The sequence below is a fragment of the Ambystoma mexicanum genome, chromosome 6p (genome assembly GCF_040938575.1).
Source record: "Ambystoma mexicanum isolate Mex_15411 chromosome 6p, UKY_AmexF1_1, whole genome shotgun sequence".
Classification (NCBI taxonomy): domain Eukaryota; kingdom Metazoa; phylum Chordata; class Amphibia; order Caudata; family Ambystomatidae; genus Ambystoma; species Ambystoma mexicanum.
This window is the reverse complement of record NC_090935.1, coordinates 611,749,729-611,772,042: the sequence shown is the minus strand read 5'-3', so window position 1 is coordinate 611,772,042 and position 22,314 is coordinate 611,749,729.

Genomic DNA, 22,314 nt, shown 5'->3' with positions numbered 1-22,314 from the left:
AAGAGTCCCGGGGGCGTGGATGTTTAATCTCCGCACTGTGTTGTCTCTTTCTTCTAGGATGCAGATGAATGCTGCAGTGGACTTGAATGGGCGTTCAGCTTCGACGTGTGTATGAAGACCCGGAGTTACTGCAGGAGATTCCTGGAAGGGTTCGCTCCGCATGAGTATTGAAGCTAGCGGAGGCTCAGGAAAGCAAGCGACGTACCGAGGGTCTGGAATCAGGTAAATTGAACAGAGCTGCAGAAAGGCAGAAATCCTCTGGCGTGTGGAGCCGGAATCATGGCAAGCATTACACCACTTGCAACTGCTAGGGGAAACGCTAAGCATTGGGTGTGGCCCAGGGTGGGTTTTTATTGCCCTGGGCTGCACCTTCCCACTAGACCATATCTCGGGAGGATAGCTCAACGGCAATGTGCTCGTCTTGGAAGCAAGATGCCAGAGCAACACAGGTTCGATTCCCAGGTCCGCACTTAGAAACCTCTGGGTATTAAGCTTGTTATAAATAACCTATCATATCATACCACCAAGGATAGTTGCAGTATGGGCTGTTCGGGGGCCATCTTGGGTCACAGGCCGAGTCCTAACTAGGCAGCCATCTTGGCAGGGGCAATCACAGTTTGCATACAGGCGCTCACGCCAGCCAGTAACCCTCATTGTCCATTGCCTATCAGTGTTGCTTGAATGTCCCTGATGGCTATACAAGTGAATGCTTGGTGTTCTGCTAATGTTCATGACACTAGGCAGATCACATCTGGATTAACTAACCAGCCGTTTTAAACATTTTAAATAGCCGCCACCTCGAGTTAGAGACCTGCCCCATTTTAAGTTTTGCACCGTGTCTGACGAAACTGGTACCCACCCCCGCTCTGCACAATCACTCCATCTGTAACAATGTCTGTTTTTAATTTCACCCGCGCCCCTGGGACACCGGGAGCTGGGTGCTTGTGCTGGAGTGGTTTTCTGTTTTCTAATAGGGTTTTTTTGTGGGGGTCTGCTAGTTGCAAGTCTTTGTACCTACCATGTAGGTTTGATAACTGGGCTATTTCAGGGGCAGGTATTGACTCAGGGATGGCTGAGTTGGGGCTAGCTATCGCTGTACCAGCCCCATTGGGTATCTGTGGGATAGCGGTTGTGGTGTGATTTTCCAAATCCCATGGGACTTCTGGGGTTAGTGTGTTGTGTTCAACATTTGATGGGGTGTCTAGCACAGTGTCAGGCTGCACCCCATGTATGTTCCACAAGGCGCCTCACATGGTTGCCATGTGGCTAGTGGGTTATGTTGGACCCCTGGCTACTGTGGTATCAGACTGCACCCCTGTGGCTACTTCACAAGGCACCACCGATATGGCGGTAGTATTAGGACTCAAATGCTTTATTAATGTGAAAACCATCCCTTCCACGTGTTCAAAAACATCCCGGACAACAGCTTGTATAATTTTCTTCTTCTTGCAGCAAGGCTTTAAACTTTTTACAACGGTAAGCATTTGCTTATAACGGTTTCAAAGTGAGGGCCCCCCATCTGATTTCTAGGCCTCTTCCACGCACTCTACTGGGGTCATTTCTATATTTATTCTTTTAATAACTGTTGCATACTCACATGTTCCCTCAGTGTGGTCTATTATGATAATGCTAGCATTGAGGTCATTTGAAATGTTAACGATACTAACATTGTGCCCCGCCCCCACATCATTACCACCTCCATTTTGAGTGTCTGCATTGGCACCCATACATGCACCTGTTTCACTGAAAACATTACCGACCCCCCCCTCTTGAGCATCAGCAGGATCCATCTGGTGAACATCAAATACGGGCATTGAAATATCACATTTGTGTTCAGCTGTACCATTAATTTACTTTACGAATTTGAACTGCGCTGCCACTGACCCAGAGGCGCTAACAGACATAACATACACACCAACGAATAATTAAGACGGACAGAGAGGTGCCGGTAAGTTACACTAGATCAAAAGGGGGAAGATCTAGTTAGTCATTAGGGTCACCATACATTATTGGCTGGGGCTTGCTAGGAGGTGTTTCAATGGTTTTATCGCTGTTAGTGTGTGATGGGGCTACAAGCTCACGGGGGACATCAAACACAGCTAGTGGAATACCTTCATTTACCACATGGTCATTTGAAATGTTGACAAAACCAACATTGTACCCCTCCCCAGCATTATTCACACCGCCCTGCTGAATGTCAGCAGCACCAACAATACATGCACATATTTCATTGGTACTGACAATATTAACAATGCCAACATCTTGAGGATCAACCTGTGGGGTATCAAATACATACACAGGAATACCTTGACCTGCAACATCAGCGTCATTATGCACATTTGTAGCAGCGTCATTAAGAAATGCCTCAAGGGATTTATAGAAGCTAGAATGTGCAGTGTCTGAAAGCTCCAGGGAGGGCTGCCTGGCACTGGATTGTAACCCATTCCTCTGCAGAGCGTCTATCAGCACATATAACTCATTCAGTGTGTAAATATGGTTAACAGGGGTAACAAATGTTTGCACATACCTCAAACCTCTCATTCACCACCATGCTAATGTCTTCATACCGAGGCGGTGCAAGCTCTCCCTGCTGCGTAGATGGAAGATGTACAGGCGAGATGCCGACAAGGTTCTCTGGTGCATTAGCAAGGCTATCTAAAATGTTGACAGCTGCACAGCTGAATACATTATTCTCACCTTCAGAACTAGCAACATTTACATTTTCAGGATGACTGGATAAGGTGTTGCAACAACTTCTTTTTCACAAATCACAACTTCCCTCATGACAATTCCCTGCTGAACACATCCATTTGTAGTTACTGCCCCCTTCTGCTCTGGTGTAACACCCGGGGCCTCATTATAAGTGAGGCGCTAACGGGTTAACGGCGCCGGTACCATTAACCCCGTACCGCCTCATTATCGGCCCGTTGTTAGCTCCCTCCCCCATTCCCATTCAGCCCTAAGCGGGCTGAAATGGGAATGGGGAAGGTCCGGGCCCGGGTTCCTGGAGGGAGGAATTACCGGGCCCTCCGAACTCGGAATGGCCCGGTAATTCCCCATTCTGGGAACCCGGACCCGATTTTGGCGGCAGCCATGCCGCCAATAGCGGCATGGCTACCGCCAAAATCGTAATGAGGCCCCCTGTGTCTTGCCCTTGGGACCATTTTTCTTTAGACGCAGTTGGGACCCAAAACACCATTGATGTCTTACGAAATCGGGAGCATTTTCAACATTGTGCTGTGACTTCTGCCTCTAGGAACATCCAGAATTTACATTGCCACACCACAGCTCCTGCTTCAATGCACTTCTGGCCTGTGTCTGTGCACTTTTAAAGCTAAATTTTAGCCCCAAACCAGTGGGAGGCTTGCATGACGTGGCTGGCAATACTGGGTCCCCCATGCCCAAAAAGGCAAAAGATGTTTGAGCGTTTAAAGACCCTGTAATATCCACCAGCACCGTTGATCGGGCCAGCAACTCTATGGCCAGGGTATGAAACTAGGCCGCTCCCTATAGCGCCCCAGGGCTGGCAGTGTGTTAAATGTTCTACCCCCGTTGCCCGGCCCCTTTTGCTGTTAGAACAAGGGGGGCTGGCGTGGATCCGCCCACCCCCCAGGTCCCCGGTTAGGTGTCCATTTTTCAGGCCATTCCCAAAGTACCGGTTGTTAAGGCCCAATGCGGGGCTAGCCCAGAAACCATATCGTCTCATTGGGGTCCCAGGAATCCACTGACACTTGCTGGGGGCCCCATTCCATTAGTGCCCTTTGCAGAATCAGAATAAAACATGTGACCCCCATCCTCACGGTCCCAAAAGAGGCCCAGTGTTGAAGCAGATGAACAAATCTCCATAAATCCAACGACTGCCGGTTGATAGGTGGCACATTCCGCATCCAGAGTGTCTCCTGGTTGTGCAATCCCACTGTTGGAGTACATGTTGTCTCTAAATAAATATAACGAGAATCTAGCATCATAATAGGACATCTTTTACACATCACCAATCACCTGTTTGAAATATTCAAATACAATTCCCCATCCGCCACAATACACAACTTATTGCAATGTAAGCACCCTCATCTTAAGTCCAGTGTAACACCCAAGCACTTGGACCATTAAAAAATTTGACATTTCATCAGTTTATGTGAAAGAATCCCGGCTACACGACTTAATCAAAATGTGTGATCTTTGACACATACTCAAATTCCCCCGTGCATGGCCTGCCAAAATTGGGGGTTCACAAAACCCTGCATCGGCCAGATTCAGCAAATACTGCAGCCATGTCTGTCAAATAGCTGAGTGTCAGTAGGGACGCCCGTGGTTAGCAAAAAAAGTGCTCGTTCATTATCGGTTTCTACAGACGGGAGGCCAGTTGGAAGGGGAAGGGGGACAGTTCATATGGTGATAGCAGCCACAATCAAGAAGAAGATTCAAGCAATTGCATTGTTTAATTGACAAAAGTCATCAGTGTAAAGCAGTCCTTAGGCCTCAATAACCAATACTTGGATTCTCAACCCCCCCAAAAAGAAATCACCCTCCATGCATACAGTCGCAATGTAATCACAGGCTTTCACAAGGCATCAGCGAGTGCATCGCTGAGAAACTGTTCATACACCAACCCCTGTAAAGAAAACACCCACATATTTGTTCTTAAGGGTGCTCTATCCCCTCACAAATAAAACAGTGAGACACTCACCAATGCTATCCCACCCAGCATGGCTTAGCATGGCCATTCATAACATTGTCTGCAGATCAAGCCCCATGTGAACAATTAAAAAGGATCAAAATGCATCTGGGCAGCCGGTGCCAGTAGACGGGTACACTTTTAAAATACCTTCAAAGACCAAGATCCTTTAGACAGAGTCTTCCCAGGGTGAACCATCATCATGCACATCCCTGCCCAATTCCATTTAAGGAAAGCCCCTCCCCCGGTGTGCTAATCATCTTCAAGTTAACTAAAAAAAAAAAAAACACACACAAACTGCATAATAAACCCCAACATAATTTGCTAAGCTGCAATAATATTGCAGTGTTTCTAATTTGCACATCCCGACAGTAAACAATATGCCCGGAAATGAAAACCTGACAAACCTGTTTACCTCCCCCTTCCCTGCAGTGGTTAAGGCATGTCATAAAATAAGTTGTGTAAAACTCACATAGATAGGGAGATTACTTGTTACAAACCTCCAGCTCTGTTATCCATGATGCTGAGAACATTTGCGTAGTAACATAAATGCAACTGTCCTTTTTTCTACATGTCAGACTAGCAGCAGACATGCTGCCCAACAAATCCACATAGGGCGCTTTGAAATGGTACATTTTTAAAAATAAAACCCTGCAGTAACACTAACAATGACACTATCACAGAGTAATAACTCTACACTTAAATGATTTTAAACATCCACTCACCTTAATCTCTGCCAGTAAGGGTCTTGAAGTCAGCTTTTAATAAAATTAGTAAACACAGGGCTGTCTTGCAATCAATGCCTGGTAGGGGGCAGGCCTCTCTATTGGTGCCCCTGAGCCACAACAGATCCAATTAACTCCACGAAAGCACTGTAAAGCTTTATCACAGGTGCTGCAGCTCCACCAAATTAGTCGCCCAGCATGAGACACCACACTGGGTGTTTTCCAATGATGGCCCCAGCTGTCAAATTTCAATTCCAGGTAAATCCACATGGCTCCCAGGATCTGTCTCTGGACCAGTCAGAAGTGTACCTTTTAAGGGGCAATGACCTGCACCCTAACACCCCTCCGCATGCTGCCTCCTAGTCACAGTGGCATGTTGCATCTACACTTGTCAACAATGCTCAGATATCCTACACCCCTGTGTATTTCCTGCTTACTCTGCAAAAAATGCATGAGTGTCACCAAAGATTGTGATTAGCCGGCTACCTGAGACACTATAGCAGCATCTAAAATTAGCAGGGTCCTCCGGGCTGATGTTTCCTTTTTTCTTTATATCACCCTGGCATCCTCCTATCAGAATCTAAAATTAACCCTGCCACCCCTGATGACTATAGGTAAGCAGCTCTGTGTGTATATTTTGGTGTTGGGAATCCTGTCATGCAGAGGCGAATCATCAGAGTTAAAAATAAAAACCCTTCTTAGCAGTCACCATGTGAGTTCACTGCCGAGGTCTGCAGAATTCAGACATGCCAGTGTGAATCATTGGAATTCCTGTCATTCCAAAGACCATGAGTCACTGTATTGCGTTAGCCGATCCTGAGATTCGCAGAACATTGCAGGCCCCACCCCCCAGCAAACCCTGGTTCCGATATCTTTGCGCCGTCAACAGCTGAGCTCCATCATTTCTGTCTGCTGCATGGAGCATGGGTCTCAAGAGCTTTGGGTACCTGCGAAATAGCCATGGGGCATCTGAAAGCGGGGTGGGTGGAAGATGGGTGAGGGGGGGAAACAGGTGTAAAGCAAACCAGCTAGCCCCAAACAGGCTTTTTCTACCTAGATTGTGTTCATTTCAAAGAAACATGCATAGTCAAAGCCAATTGTTTTTATGTAAATGTTTCATGGGCTTGTGTTTTCATTTTTTTTAAAAGGAACACACATTGTTAAAGCCAATAGTTTTTATGTAAACGTTTACACGGTTTCAGATCTTTTGTGTAGGCACTGTGAACCACCCTTTGCATGCATATAAAGTGAATTCAAATAGGGTTATTTATGGACGCCATCAAAAGGTCTAGGGGGTGCCATGCCAGCATTTACTTATACTCTAAATAAAATCTATATCAAAGTTTGATGTTACTGCTTGAGAAAGCATACTCAACTGCATAGGGTTATTTTTAAATGCCGTCAAACGCTTGGAGTGTCATGACATCTATACTATATATCGAATTTATATCCAGTTACTATAACATGTATATAAAATATATATATACAAATATCAAACATTTTGGGGACAATAAAAATGTGTGGGGTGGTCATTAAATCAATGTCAAAAATGATATTGACATTTATATAAAAATGGATATTAAAATGTATATACAAATTTATATCAACATGTATATAAAATATATATAAAATTGTATATTAAATTCTATATAAAACTTATAATAAAATTAATATACATTTCATATAAAAATTATATACTTTTTTGGTGGTCATTCAAAAATGTTGGGGCTCATAACATTTATATAAAAAGGTATATCAACTTTATATTAAATTGATATCAAGGGAGCAGGACTAACAAAAAAGGGCTGGGCTAAAATATTTGAGGGGTCATTAAATTGATGTCAAAAATTATATTGAAATGTATATAAAAATGTATATTAAAATGTACATACACATGTATATACAATTTTTATATCAAAATGTATATACAATATGAAGAATTACCTTCATGGTGATTCATGTTCTTTTAGTCCAGGCTCTCCATCCTTCACAACTGGTTGGGAACACCTGCATCTGCAGGCGGGCCAGAAAAGCTGGCTGCAAAAGATAGCTCTCACTTAAGAATTATTGAAGGCGTGGGGCCACACCTTACCCCTACTTCACCAACATTCCACACCGAGTTCCTGTGGTTCTGCCGATGGTGGTCGAATTTAAGTATATGCTTACTGAAGCGGATGGCTGGGTGGGTGTTGTGAAGGAGGGAGAGCCTGGACTAAGAGAACCTGAATCACCATGAAGGTAATTTTTTATTTCTCTTTCATCCTGGCTCTCCCTCTTTCCCAACTGGTCGGGACCAGACTAAATAGCCTTAAAATAAGTGAGGGTAGAGGAGACCGCATGTATGGAATTCAGGCAAACAAGTTGCGGAGCACCTCTTGGCCGAATTTTGCATCATTTCTAGAGATTGTATCCATAGCATAGAGTTTGCAAAAGGCAAGCGGGGTAGCCCAGGTCGCTGCTCTACATATTTCTACAATGGGAACATGTCTGGTGAAGACTAATGATGTGGCCTTGGATCTAGTGGAATGAGCCCAAAGTCTCTGCGGCGTCACAAGCCCTTTCATATCATAAGCCTTGGAGATACAGGAGACAACCCATGTGGCGATGGACGCTTTAGCTGCTTTGCCGCCAGAAGGAGCACCGTAAGTAATGAAGAGCTAGTCTGCTGAACGATTTGGTCCTTTCTAGATAACATTTTAGAGTTCGTACAACATCTAGGTTATGTAATGTCCCCTCGGCCGCAGAAGCATGAGGTCTAGGAAGAAAAATGGGAAGACATATTTCCTGATTCTAATGAAAATCTGAAACCACCTTTAGTAGAAAGGAGGGTACCGTACGGAAGACTGCTTTATCCTTATGGAAAACTAAATAAGGTTCCTTTGAGGAGAGAGCTTGGGGCTCTCCAATCCTTCTAGCTGAAGTAATAACTACTGAAAATGCTGTTTTCCAAGTTGGAAATTCTAATTCACGTGATGCCATAGGCTTGAATGGTTTTTGCATTAGAGCGGACAAAACTACGTTGAGATGTCACTGAGGTGTTACGCTCACCTGGTATCCACGGGGACGCCACTCAGACCTGGTTGCTTGATTCGCGCCCTGGACCCCTTCCCGATCCCGGAAGGTGCCTGCGATGGAAGTCAGGCCTGAAAGCACAGGAGGACTGGATTTAAGATCAGGTACAGTCTTTGCCCACCTCCCCTGGGTTCGACCCTATGCCCTCTCCTCACCTTGTTGTGATATCTGGCGTGCTCTCCGTCCTGCCTTCTTTGCAGGGGTGCGTAGTCTTCTGCGGACTTGAGCGACCAAGTTACTTCACTGGTGCGAGCCCATTCAAGTGTCTTTAAAGGAAGGTCTTATTGGAGCAATCTTTATATGTTACTGTCCTTGCCTTCCTTTCGTTGTGGTTATGTCTTTTCTTTATCCCCTTAGGTGAACATTGGTTTGGTGTGTCGTGCTGCTGGGATTGAGCTCCTGCCGGTATGGAGAACGCCAGAGGTGCATTACGATTTGGTAGGTAACGCACTAAGTGCGGCCCTGTTTTGTCTTTTACTTGCTAACCTGTACTCCTCCTTCCTTTTCAGGTTGCGATGGTTTTTTCTGGTGTGCGAGATGTTCCGGAACGATGCCGGCCTAGAGCTGCTCAACCAGGTGAGGTTCTTGTGATGGCTGAGGCTTATGCCGAAAGTAACCTGTTCTAACGTTGGCTTTCTCTTTCTGCCTTCAGGTTGCTTCGTTCTGGTGCGTTTGCGGTGTTCCGAAGATGCTGATGGCTGGATGGAAGACCGCGAGCAGCAGAAGCATGGACGAGGGTCGGGCAGATGCGGGATGGAATTCGCAGGTGAGTAAGAGTCTAATAATGATGTTCTTTGTCTCCTCTGCAGGTCCGTTGTTTCAATGATCGCCGGTATCAGGACATTGGACACAGTGAGCGTCACGCTGCTGTCTGCAGAATAACGTGAAGTGTTTTCTGTAGCTTGGGTGTGGTTTAAATAGCCTCCTAGGAAAGTAGTCCAGGTAAAGTAGTCCCAGGCTACCACACCCCCAAAACACTGTACCACAGTCTGGTTCTAGGAACTAGACTGTGTGGGTGCCTCCATATTGGCTGTAGGCCCAAAGAAACGTTGTCCCTTCAACGATGTTTCCCATTCTGAACATGAGCCTGGCGCCAAAGGCGCCAGGACTGACTCCAAGAGAGTCCTGGAAGGTAGTGCAAGGCTCCTGAGGCCCCAATAGAACCTCGAATCTTGACCCTACCTGGCATGTGGACATGACAGTGGGGGTTCAGGTCAAGGGTCGCGACAGCGGTGGAGGTTCACGGATAGGGGAATGCAAACGTAGAAGGCCCTCAAAGTGCCTACGAATGGCTTTGTTTGAAAGAGAGAAAGACTTATGTTCTCTGTTTAGGTATGCTCCAATAGCTGATAAGTAATGTTTGCACGTTTCTACTTTGACACATGTGGAAACTAGATAAGGCATGAAGGACATGACATTATCAATAGAAGCCTCTAGAGGATTAAGGTTGCGGTCTAAGGCCCAGTGACAGAACCATAACCATTTGCTACGATATTGCTTCTTAGTAGAAGCTTTCCTGGAAGCTGACATTATGGTTATATTTTGCTCTGACAAATGTAAGTGGGAGAAGGCTAGTTTATCAGGAACCAGGCCTTCAAGTTCAGCAATTGAGGGGAGGAATGAAGAACCTGCCCTTTCTGTTGAGTCAAAAGATCCCTCGATGGTGGGAGATCTAATTTGGAAGTCCCCGCTAATTGCAGGAGGCCTGGAAACCAAATCTAGCAAGGCCAGAACGAGGCTATAAGAATCATTGTTAGATTCTGAGACATTTTGAATTTGAGCAATATTTTGTTTATCAATGGGAGAGGTGGAAACGCGTAAAGTGCTAGGCTCGACCATTCCAGTGTATAGCATCTCCCAGGGACTCAAGACCCTGACCTGGCCTTGACGCAAACTGAGGACATACGAGAGTTGTGCTGGTTGGCAAAGAGGTCTACTGATGGATGGCCCCACTTACGATAGATCATATTCTATTTATTGCACACCTACACAAGTGTTTCAAGGCGCAACGAGTCACGGGGGGAACAAGGGAGGACAATACAACAATCTTACTAGGCCAAGTGACATTGAGACCATGCAAGTCTGGGGAGAGGGACGCGGAAAAGTGCAATGGGAAGGGGAGGAGGAGAAATGCGAGACATAGGATCAAGACATAGGAAACAGTGTGGCCAACAGGTGGTGCAGGGGTTAAGTGTTGGATAAGTACAAGTAGGGTGACTATAAGGATGCAGATACAGCCCACAAGAGCATGGTTGCCAGAGGGCAGCACAAGTATGCAACTGAGAGGGGAGGGACCAGGGTCCGTGAATCAGAGGATAGCCAGTGCATTTTCAGACAATAGATCAGCAGGCAAGTGGAAGACAGAAGCAAAGAGAAAAGTCTTGAGCTGCTTCCGGAACTGGAGCTCATTCCGCTCAAGTTTCAGAGAGGCAGGGAGGATGTTCCAGAGGGAGGCACCGGCCGAGGAGAGAGATCTGACCGCAACTCTTTGCTTGGGGAAGCGACTGACCCTCAGGGGGTTGGAGGAGGAAGAGCGAAGAGCTTGAGAAGGAAGATACTTCTGAAGAGAAAGCTGGAGGTATTTTGGTCCCAGGCCCCAGAAGGCATTGTGGGCAATGCAAAGGGTCTTGAATGTTATCCTTGCAGCCACTGGGAGCCAATGAAGAGATTTCAGAGCTGGAGAGATACGATTCCTGGGCTTGAGGCAAAGGACAAGTCTTGCAGTCTTGTTCTGGATGAGTTGCAGAGGATGGAGAGTAGAGGAGGGTAGATTTAAAAAGAGGCTGTTACAGTGGTCAAGGCCAGAGAGAACCAGAGCTCTGGAGACAGTGGGCTTGTGGGGGGAAGGAGAGGAAAGGAAGAATACCTCTGAGGCGGTGCAGTTGGTAGTTTGACTTCTTAAAGACGTCGTAAATGTGAGGGACGAAGGAGAGCGTGGAATCAAAGATAATCCTGAGGTTCTTAGCCTCACAGGTGGGAGCAGGAAGCGGGCCAAGGGAGGCCAGCCAGACAGCGGCCGGAAAGGAGGGTACAGGTGTGCCGATGAGGAGGATTTCAGTCTTACTGGCATTCACTGGTGCAACGGGGTCCACCGCAGCCACAGCAGTGTGGGGGGGCCCCACAAGCACATGTCCTGGGAGGGGGGTCAAACGTGGAGGGAAAAAATGGACAGAAATAATTTCTTTATGAAGGCAGATTGAATACAAAGAGACACTTTCTTTTTCAAGTCTGAGGGCTCCCCCAAACCATGACATGAAGACCACAGGCTGGAGGTCTCCATGTCTTGGGGTGGGGGAGCCGTATGACTTCAAAAAGACACAATTTCTTTTTGAAGTCATAGGGTTCCCCTCAACCCCATGACGTGTGCGCGTGTTAGTGTATTTTGAAAGGGTGTACACTTAAATGTGTAGGTGGCTGTCTGTGTGAATGTATGGTGAAAGGGTGCACACTTAAATGTATGGATGGCTTGCTGTGCATGTGTGTATATGGTGAATGGTGTGTGTGTGTGCTTGTGTTCAGGGGAGCAACAAAACCTACATTTCAGGGGGGGCTAATCCTTCAAATGTTGGGCGAGGCGCTAACTTCACAGACGGTGGGGAGGGGTGAACTTATTTTTGTGTGGGCATCTAACTTCTTCACACATATTAATGAGATTATTCTAGTGCAGCTTCAATATTACTTGCAGTTAACTGTCTCCTTTAAGTCTGAAAGCACCCACGTATGGACTGCTGTGAAAATGAGCAGTCTCTAGTTCTCTCTCTACCCTTCCAATCACTCCCCTGGCATGCAAGCACTAAACCCACATCACGATTTAAAGCCTAAAAAATGTGGCATTTGAATGCAGTTACTAACAGTGAAATGCTTTACGTTAGTAATTGCTGGGCCCTTGTTAACAGCGAATCCCAGGTGCCGTTTAGCATCTGTGTCCTGATCTGTCCGGCAACTGCTCTGAAGGTCAGCCAGGTTGAGTCAACATAGCCAAACATTTGAAGGGGGGGGGGGGAGGGTGGAGCAGTGCTGAAGCCCGGTCAACTCAATAGTGTTACGGCACTATTTGCGTTTAATGCCTTGATTACTTATTGGTAATTGTCATTACTCCTAGGCCTATTCTTCCTAATCCTTGTACTTGTGTATGAGGCAGCACCTGTGCATGAGGCACTCTGCCTCATAAACAAGTACTGGGATGAGGTAGAGGTACATGGAGGTAATGCCTGATTTAACTACCTGTCACTGTCATCTTCATTACTCCTAGTCCCACTCTTCCTTATTCCAGTACTTACCTATGAGGCAAGAAGCCTCATACGTAAGCTCTGGGACAAGGAAGAGGGAGGTGAAGGTAATTCTGGGCCAAGGAGCTGATTTTGGAGGTTGGGGATGGGGGTGGCAGGGAGAGGGGATGTGGGGGGGGGGAGGGATTGTGCGATAAATCATGGTTGTCCATGTCAGGCTAAGCAGGCAGGATATGTGGTATTAGTGGCTAGAAAGGCATTTTGGTGCAGCCAGTCTAGTCATTCCTCAGATTGGTATGACTTTTTATTAACTGCGCATTTCTAATAAAGCAGTCCTGCTAAGTGTAATTACCTGGCTAGACTGGCATTTGGGTGCTGCCAGTCTAGCCATTTCTTACTGCAGCATTGTATATTTTTCTGGGCATCTGTGATAAAAATTATATGACAGAAGTCATTTATAGGTCGCATGTACACAAGTGTTTCTAGGTGCGACAAGACAAGGGAAGGAAGATAGTGGGGAGGACAAGACAAATGATCTTACTAGGCCTTGTGTCATTCAGATCGTGCAAGTGCGAGAACGAGAAATGTAAGGGGAAAGGGAGGGGGGGGTGCAAGGAAGAGGGGAGGATGAAACAGGGCAGTAATGCTCTTGAGTAAATGCAGCCAGGGCAGCGCAGCTCTGGGTAGTGCAAGAACAACAAGGGACTGTAGGGTTACAATTACAGCCCCTAAGTGCATGGTAGGCCCAGAGGCAGTGCAAGGGTGCCTGGACTCAGTGAGACTGAGGGTAGCCAAGCAATCAGTCAGTACAGCAGACAGGTAGGTTCAGCAGGGGAGGGAGAGAGAAAGCAGAGGAGAAGAGTAAAGTTTTGAGCTGCTTCCAGAACTTCAGGTGGTCCGCTCAAGTTTGAGAGGGGCAGGGAGACCATTCCAGAGGGAGGCACCTGCAGAGGAGAGAGATCTACCCTCCACACTCTGCCTGGAGAAGCGTCTAACCCTTAGAGAGTTGGAGGTAGCTGGGGGAAGGGCTCGAGAAGGAAGGTATATTGGAAGAGAGTTGGATGTAGTGTGGGTCCCGACCCCAGAAAGCCTTGTGGACAATGCAAAGGGTCTTGAACTTGATCCTTGCAACCACCGGGAGCCAGTGGAGAGATTTCAGGGATGGAGAGATACGATCCCTGGGCTTGAGGCCAAGGATAAGTCTTGCAGTCCTGTTCTGGATTAGTTGCAGAGAGTAGAGGAAGGCAGATTGAAAAAGAGGCTGTTGCAGTAGTCCAGCCTAGAGAGAAACAGGGCTCTGGAGACAGTGAGCTTCTGGGGGAAAAGAAAGAGTCCCTCCCTTTGAGGAGGAGCAGCTGGTAGTGGGACTTCTTGGCGACAACCGAGATGCGAGGAGAAAAAGAGTGTGGAGTCGAAGATGACACCAAGGTTTTTTGCTTCGCAGGAAACGAAGGAAGAGGGCCCAAGGTGGGCAGCTAGAGTTAGAGAGGGAAAGCAGGGGTCCCAATGAGAAGGATCTCCGTTTTACTGGCATTAAGGCAGAGATTGTTGGATGCGCACCAATCCTGAATCGCGGATAGACAGTCAGGAATGAGCGAGGGAGGAGAGGAGCCTGAAGGAAAGCGGAGTGTCATCCGCATACTGAAAGTTAGAAGAGAAGGTACAGATCAGGTAGGCCAAAGGGGCCAAGTAAAGGTTGAAAAACCAGGGTGAGAGGATAGAGCCCTGGGGAACACCGCAGGTAGAGAGATAGGTGGTGGAGAGAAAGGGACCAAGTTGGACCTGGGAGGGGCAGTACAAAAGGAAGGTGGTCAGCTACTCTAGGGCCCAGGTTCTTAGGTAGTTGATTGATCAGGATGGCGTGGTTGATGGCTTAGGACAGAAGGAATACTGGAATCAAGGTTAGAGAGCTGATCTTCACAGGTGTTCAGGAAAGTGGTTTCCATGCCTCTGGCGGCTCTGAAGCCAGACTGATGGTCATGGAGACAACAGATTCAGTGTTGAGAGTAAGCTGGGAGATGGCCAGCTTTTCCAAGAGTTTGCCCAGGAAAGGGGTGATGGAGATTGGGTGATTGCCGAGCAGTTACAATCGGCAGACGGTTTCTTGAGAAGTGGGTGCACAAAGCAGTGCTTATGGGGAGATGGGCACGTTCCAGTGGCGAAAGAGTGATTACAGAAATCGGCCAAGGCTGGAGTGAGGGTGTCCATATGGTCCTTGATGGTTCTGAGAAGCAGGGGAGCACCTGTTTGGACAACACTTTCATAGATCGGTCTTGTCTAGAAACCTTGTCAGGTGTTGTCAGAGAGAAAGAGGAGGAGAGGTAGAGATGGCCAAAGGGGGGGCTGAGCGAGGAAGAGGGAGAAGGAGAGGAAATAGAGGACAGCATTAATGTTCTTTCATACCCTTTCAGCAGCACGTTCAAGTGTATTGTGCAACCGTGATAATCTAGGCCGGCCCAGAGTGTGGCACGACCCATGATTTGTTGGGGGAGGGGGCCCTCCGCATGGCTCATAGGGGGCCCCCACATTTTGTGTTACGCAGTTGCTGGCATTCAGGCAGAGATCATTAGCGGCACACCACTCCTGGTTTGCTGACAGACAATCGGGGATGAGAGAAGGAGAAGAGGCGGCAGAGGGGAGCCTGAAGGCGAGCTGAGTGTCATCAGCATAGCACTGGAAGTTGGAGCAGAGAGCAGCAATGAGGAGGGCGAGAGGTGCCAAGTATCGGTTCAAAAACCAGGGAGAAAGGTTAGACCCCTGGGGGACCCCAAAGGTGTAGAGATATAGGAGAGGAAGGACCCAAGTTGGTCCTGGGAGGGTCGGTCAGATAGGAAAGGTGTCAGCCAGGCCAGAGCCTGGTCAGTGATAACCTGGGTATCACGGAGCCGGTTGAGCAGGATGGCATGGTTGACCATATGAAAGGCAGAGGAGAGATCAAGGAGGGTGAGGACAGAGGGGAGATTAGAGTCCAGGTTAGAAAGCAGGATTCATGGATGTTCACGAGACCAGTTTCCGTGCTTCTGGCTCCTCCGAAGCCTGACTGATGATCATGGAGGCAACCAACAGATTCAGTGTGATGATTAAGCTAGGAGATGGCTAGCTTTTTCATGAGTTTGCCCAGGAATGGAGTGATAGAGATAGGGCGATAATTAGCCGGAAGGGAGGGGTCAGCTTGGGTTTTCTTGAGGTGAAGGTGCACACAAGAGTGCTTAAGGGGCAAACGGAAGGTTCCAGAGGGAGTGGTTGCAGAAGTCAGCCAAGGCTGGAGTGAGGGTGTCAATGTGGTCCTTGATGGTTTTGGAAGAACAGGGAAGAATCTGCTTAGATGATGTTTTCATAGATAGGACTTGTTTAGAAACCTCATCAGGGGATAAGAGTGGAAAGGCAGAGAAAAGAGTGGGGGGCGGGGGTCGATGCAATAAAGCCAGAGGAAGAGGAGAGAGTGAAGGGAGAAGCAGGAGAAGCAGAGAGGGTGGACAAAATGTCCTGTGTTTTAGAGATAAAGTGAGAAGCCAGGGCCGTACAGAGGGCCTGGGAAGGGACAGGAGAGGTAGAGACTGCAGAAGGATTGGCCAATTCCTTGCAGATTTTAAAGAGTTTGGCCGAGTTGTGATACCGTAGAAACGTGGGCTTGGATGTGAGCTCTCTTCTTGGTTAGTACAGAGAGTCGGTATTGCCTTTGGAGAAGGCAACAGGCCAGTTTGTCAGAGGATATACAAGATGCCAACCATTTCCTCTCAGCCACCCTGGACATGCATTTAAGGTTGCCTAGGTCAGAGTTGTACCAGGAGTTTCACTTGATTTTAGGCTTCATGCGGATCCTCATGACAGGGGCAAGTACATCGAGAGTATCAGAGATAGCAAGAGTGGATCATGGAGAGGGCTATGTCAGAGTGTGAATCAGCCAGAGGTGCAGGAGGGGGAGAGAAAGATGCGGCGAAAGCCTCAACTGACACATGCTTCATAGGTCGAAAGACTGAGAAGGTGGGTGGCAGTTTGGGGGTACAATTGGCCTGGGCGTATTCAGAGAGATGAGAGGAGAGGAGAAAGTGATCAATCCAGGAGAGAGAGAGAGAGAGAGAGGAGTTGTGAGAAAGGGAGGTCTGAGGAGATCAGAACATCAAGATTGTGCCCTGCAGAGCGAGTCGGGCCAAAGGGAAGAATAGAGAGAGAGTCTCAGAGGTAAAGGAAGAGACCTGTGGCAGGACAGGAGGCATCCCGATGAATGTTGAATTCTCCAAGGAGGAGGAGTTGAGTGGTTGAGGCCAGGAGGGAGGAAGAGAGGTCCGCCCATTCGGAGACGAAGGTAGTGATCTAACCAGGTGCCGGTAGACAGTGGCAACTGTGAGAGAGTGGCCAGGAGAGAGAGAGAGAAAGCTGACGGACAAGGCATTCAAAGGAGGAGTAGGCCTGCATAGGAATGATAGAGGCAGGGATCCATTCCGGAAAGATCAGGGATACACCCCAACCGGGATGGTTGGATCTGGGCACAGAGAGGATCTTGCAGCCATCAGGAAGGAGAGTGTCAAAGCTTGTGACAGAGCTGGCCGTGAACCATGTCTCGGTGAGACCAAGGACATCAAGGCTGAGTTCTTCCAGGAGACAGCAGATGTTAGAGGAGTGTTTGACAGCTGAGTGAGAGTTAAGAGTGGCGAGGTGGAGCAGGTTGCCATCCTTGAAGACTTCCGGGGAAGGGTACAAATTAGAGGTACTCCCTGCAAAGGCGAAGAAGGAGCCTGAGGGAGGGCGGCAGAGGTCGGAGGAGAGGGCAAGGTAGCTGAGGAGGAGGAAGAGTGCGCCAGAGTGATGGCAGAGGGTGGAGGCAAGGAAGCCGAACTAGGGAGAGAGGGCACACCAGGAGAGGAAAGGAAATTGAGAAGTTGCGGGAAACGTCTATCAAAGAGGAGGAGGTCGGCTTGAGGGCGCTGGACCAAGACGGCGCCATTAAGGTAAACATTAATGATGACCTTCGAGGAGTGGAAAGAAGACAGAAAGGTCTCCCAGCGGGGGCCACCATTAATGGGAGAAGAGGAGAAAGGTGAGAGCACAGAGACCATATAAAGAGTCCATAGGTCTGGCGAAGGAACGACAAAGAGGATGTTGCTGAGGGTCTGTCTGGAGGAAGCACTGGTGTAAGGTATCAGCGATAGGGAGGCCAGGATTGGAGACCAGGATATCCTTTTTGAATGTTTTCCTACCAGACTTAGTGGGACGGGAAGGATAGTCGATAGTGACACAGTTGGAGAAGATAGGAGAAACGGGGTACCATGGGTGATGTGGAGGGAAGAAGAGGAGAGTGAGGGGTGTGGGTGGGGAATGAGAGGAGCACAAGGGGGGGTGGTGGAGACACTGGGGGAGCACACAAAGGGGCTGCAAGCAGAGGAGGCAGAACAAGATGGGAACAGAAGGACAGAATGAGACAAAAGGCAGCCACTGGGCACAGCTAAGATCGCATTTAAACAGTGCAGGATGAAACACAAGGCAGCCACTGGGCATAGCTAAGATCGCATTTAAACAGTGCAGGATGAAACACAAGGCAGCCACTGGGCATAGCTAAGATCTCTTCTGAAATATCTTTGCTACCGACGGTTTCAACTTCCCCTCGTGTGGAGCAGATTGCAACCTGCACTGTCTGCTAGGACGTTCTTCTTTCCTTCCAGATGGGATGCTAACAAGAAAATCTGATTCTGAATGGCCCAATATCAAATCTTCTCTGCTAAGAGAAACAGGGGAAGGGAACAAGTACCCCCTGCTTGTTGATATAGAGTGGTTTTGTCCATTAGAATCTTCACCACCTTTCCTTGAAGTGAAGGAAAAAATTATTTTAGAGTGAGACATATGGGTCTCAGTTCCAGGATATTTATATGGTCCTTCCTTTCCTGAGAAGGCCAAAGACTGTGTGCTGTTAGACCTAGACAATGGGCTCCACACCCGTGCTCAGAGGAGTCTGTTGGAATAATTATTTGATGAAGGGGAGGCTTAAAAGGAGGCCCGATTAAAATGTTCTCTGGGAAGTTCCACCAGATTAGGGAGTCCTGAACTTGTATTTGGAATTTGAATTTTCATTTCCTGTGAATGCAACAGCTGGTTCCAGTTGCAGGCAAGATGCCACTGGACGGTTCTCATATGGAGCCTTGCAAAGGGAGCTAGGATTATACAAGAGGCCATTAGCCCCAAGAGCCTTTGAAACCACCAAGCTGTTAGAATCTGATGTGTTTTAAACTTTAAGATGGTTTGTTGAATTGCTTCCACCCTTTCCGGGGGAGAAAAGGCTCTGTGTAGAGTAGTATCTATAACTGCTCCTAGGAATTGGATCCTTTGCGAAGGGATGAGCTTGGATTTTGACACGTTTATGGAAAATCCTAGGTTGAAGAGGGAGTGGCACGTTAATTGCATGTTGTGAAGCAATTCCTCCGGAGACTGGTCCTTGAGAAGCCAGTTGTCTAAGTAAGGATATAGATGTATTGTCCTTAAGTAAGCTGCCACCGTTCCCAGAATGTGTGTGAATACCCTGGGAGCAGAATCGAGCTCGAAGGGCAGACATGTGAACTGGTATAGAGACCTTCTTATGGTGAACCTCAGGAACTGACAGTGATCTTTGAAGATGGGAATGCGAAAATAAGCATCCTGTATATCTATAGATGCCATCCAATTGTTCAGATGAAGAGAGGCTAGAATCTGAGGAATGGTCACCATGTGGATGGTTTCGATTTAACAGAAATTGGTTGAGATCTGAGAGGTCCAGAAGTGGTCAGAACCCACCGGTTTTCTTTGGGATCAGAAAGTAACGGGAATAAAACCCCCAACCTAATTCCTCTTGAGGAACCAATTCTATCGCTCCAAAGGAAGGGAGTTTTTGGATCTTTTCCAGGGGCTCTGGGGGGTGGGGGGGGGGGATTTTGGGAGCTTCTGAGGAGAGGATGGGAGAAAGGCCAGAAGCACAAGATGTTAACTATTCAGGACCCATTCCTCTTGAGTAATGGTTTTCCAATCGGGAAGAAAGTTGGACACCCGTCCTGCTACCGGGGATGTATGCTCCTTGATAGGAGCGGAAGGTATGTACATGAAAGAAAGTCAAATAGACTTCTCTTGTTCTTGTGAAGAATTTGAGGAAGAGGAAGGCCTCGACTTAGATTTAGGTCTAGATCTTATCTTTTTAGAAGAGTAATAATACTTTGCGGAAGTGGCAGTACCACTATTTCCTTGAGGACGTGGTTTGAATGATTCCCAGTATTGGTGATATGGTTGTTTGCACCGAAATTGAGATAAGGGTTTTGGAGGCCGTGACACTGGCTTTGCATTTTTGAAGGCCATCATCAGTGGAGGGATCAAACAGTGTCTTGCAATAAAAAGGAAGGTCCAGCACCTTCTCTTGGATATCTTGGTGAAGGGAAGAGGCTGACAAATATGCGTTTCTACAGATGCAGACTGCATTAGTGACTGCTCTTGCTGTTTGAGTGAGGTCTTTAACCACTTGAAGCTGCTGGATATCTGCTTTTCTATCTTCTGAAATCCAAAGGAAAACTCGTCAGCGGCTTCCTGAGGGAGCATGTCTGCAAAGCGTTTGAGATTCTCCCAATTAAGGATATTAAATCCAGCCAAAACAATAGCAGTGTTTACTTGGCCGAGTTGTAAGGTAGCGTTAATCTAAGACTTCTTACCTTGAGTTTCCCATGCTTTTGCATTCTTATCAAGAACTGAAGCTGGAAATGGAGAAGGACCCTTTCCCTTTGGACTGTGTTGTCCGTCATTATCAGGACATTCTTTCCCTGTAGAGAGGGCAGAAAGGCCTTCAGCGCTAGTCTGTTCACCATCAGCTCCAAAAGGTTGATGTATAGTTTGGATTCCGATGGAGACCAACGACCGCTGATTGTCAGATCGTTGGTGTGGGCTCCCCACCCTGCGAGTGTGGCGTCCGTCACTACCGTCATCTCCGGCCATGGTTGCCAAAAGGTTCCCCCTTGAGGATATTCTCCTTGCAAGCCCACCATAGGAGATCTTGAGCCACTTTGGTTGGGACTTTTAGGAGATCTGACCATCGAGTCCTCAGGGACCATTGAAGGGATCTCATCCTCAATCTGGCCTCTGGCACCAGAAAAATGCAGGATGCCATGAGGCCTAACAACCTCAGAAAGTCGAAAGCCAGTAGATGTTGGGCATTTTGAAACTTCATTACCATCTGCAGAATGTGATGAGCTCTCTCCTCGGGAGGCGAGGCTTTCCCTGAGGAAGTGTTCAGGATTGCTCCGGTGAATTGGAGTTTTTGGCTTGGAATCATTTGTGACTTCTTGTAATTTAGGGAGAAGCCCAGACTGTGTAAGAAGTGGCAGGTCAAGGACAGATGTTCCTGGGCTTGTTCGGATGTACTTGCCCTGATTAGCCAATCGTCCAGATAAGGGTAGACATGAATCCCCCCTTCTTCTGATACTCGCTGCCACCACCGCCATCAGCTTGGTGAAAACCCTTGGGGCAGAGGTCAGTTCAAATGGTAGAACCCAAAACTGATAATGAGACACACCAATTGCGAAACTCAGGTACTTTCTGTGCTTGAGATGGATTGGCACATGAAAGTAAGCATCCTAAAGGTCCAATGAAACCAGCCAGTCCTGAAGCTGAAGAGCCTGAAGGATCTGAGAAAGGGTCACCATCTTGAACTTGTCCTTCCTGAGGAATTTGTTCAAATTTCCCAAGTCCAAGATGGGTCACAATCTTCCATCCTTTTTGGGGATGAGAAAATAGGGGGAGTTCCAACCCTTTTTCCTTTCCGCTACAGGTACATGTTCTATTGCACCTTTCGCTAGCAGGGTTAAAATCTCCTGCGCAAGGAGCGGGTCTGGAATTTTTACAGAGTTGGCTCCCGGTGGATGATCTTGAGGTCTTTGATGAAAAGGAAGGCAGTAACCCTGGGTCACCATCTCTAGTGCCCAGGCATCTGACGTAATGCCCTGCCATTCGTCCAGATACCGAGTGATTCTGCTTCCCAACAGGGTCCTGTGGGTGAAGACCACAACGTGGCTTTGCAGCGGCTGCAGCAGTGGCTGAGGAGGCAGTAGCCACGGCTGAGGCTGATCTAGCACCTCTCCCTTTTCTACCACGAAAGGGTTTTCTCTGTTGGCCCCTTTGAGTAGCCTGCCCCCTCCCTTTTCCAAAAGAGGAGTAGAAACGAAAGGGACGACTCTTCCAAGAAGATGAGCCTGCGTAAGAGTGTTGTGGAGGCTGTCTTATAGCGGCACCAAGTGATTTTGCTGCCGCTTTCGAGGTCTGCAGCTTCTCCAAGCTTTGATCTGCCTTGCTGCCAAACAACCTCAAGCCGTCAAAGGGCATATTAAGCAATCTAGATTGTACATCAGGTGCAAACACAGATTTTCTTAGCCATGCAAATCTGTGCAGGACCGTGCTAGATGCCACGGAGCTGCTTATACTATCTGCAGTTCCCAATCCTGACTGAAGGCATACCTCCATAGCCTCTTTACCATCCTTCACTATAGCCAGGAAACCAACCCGTTCCTCACCTTCTGGGATGCGTTCACCTGCTGATGACATCCAGTCCCACAGGATATAAGTAAATCTTGCTAATATGCCAGTGACAGTTGATTTAAGGGCCATGCTGAAG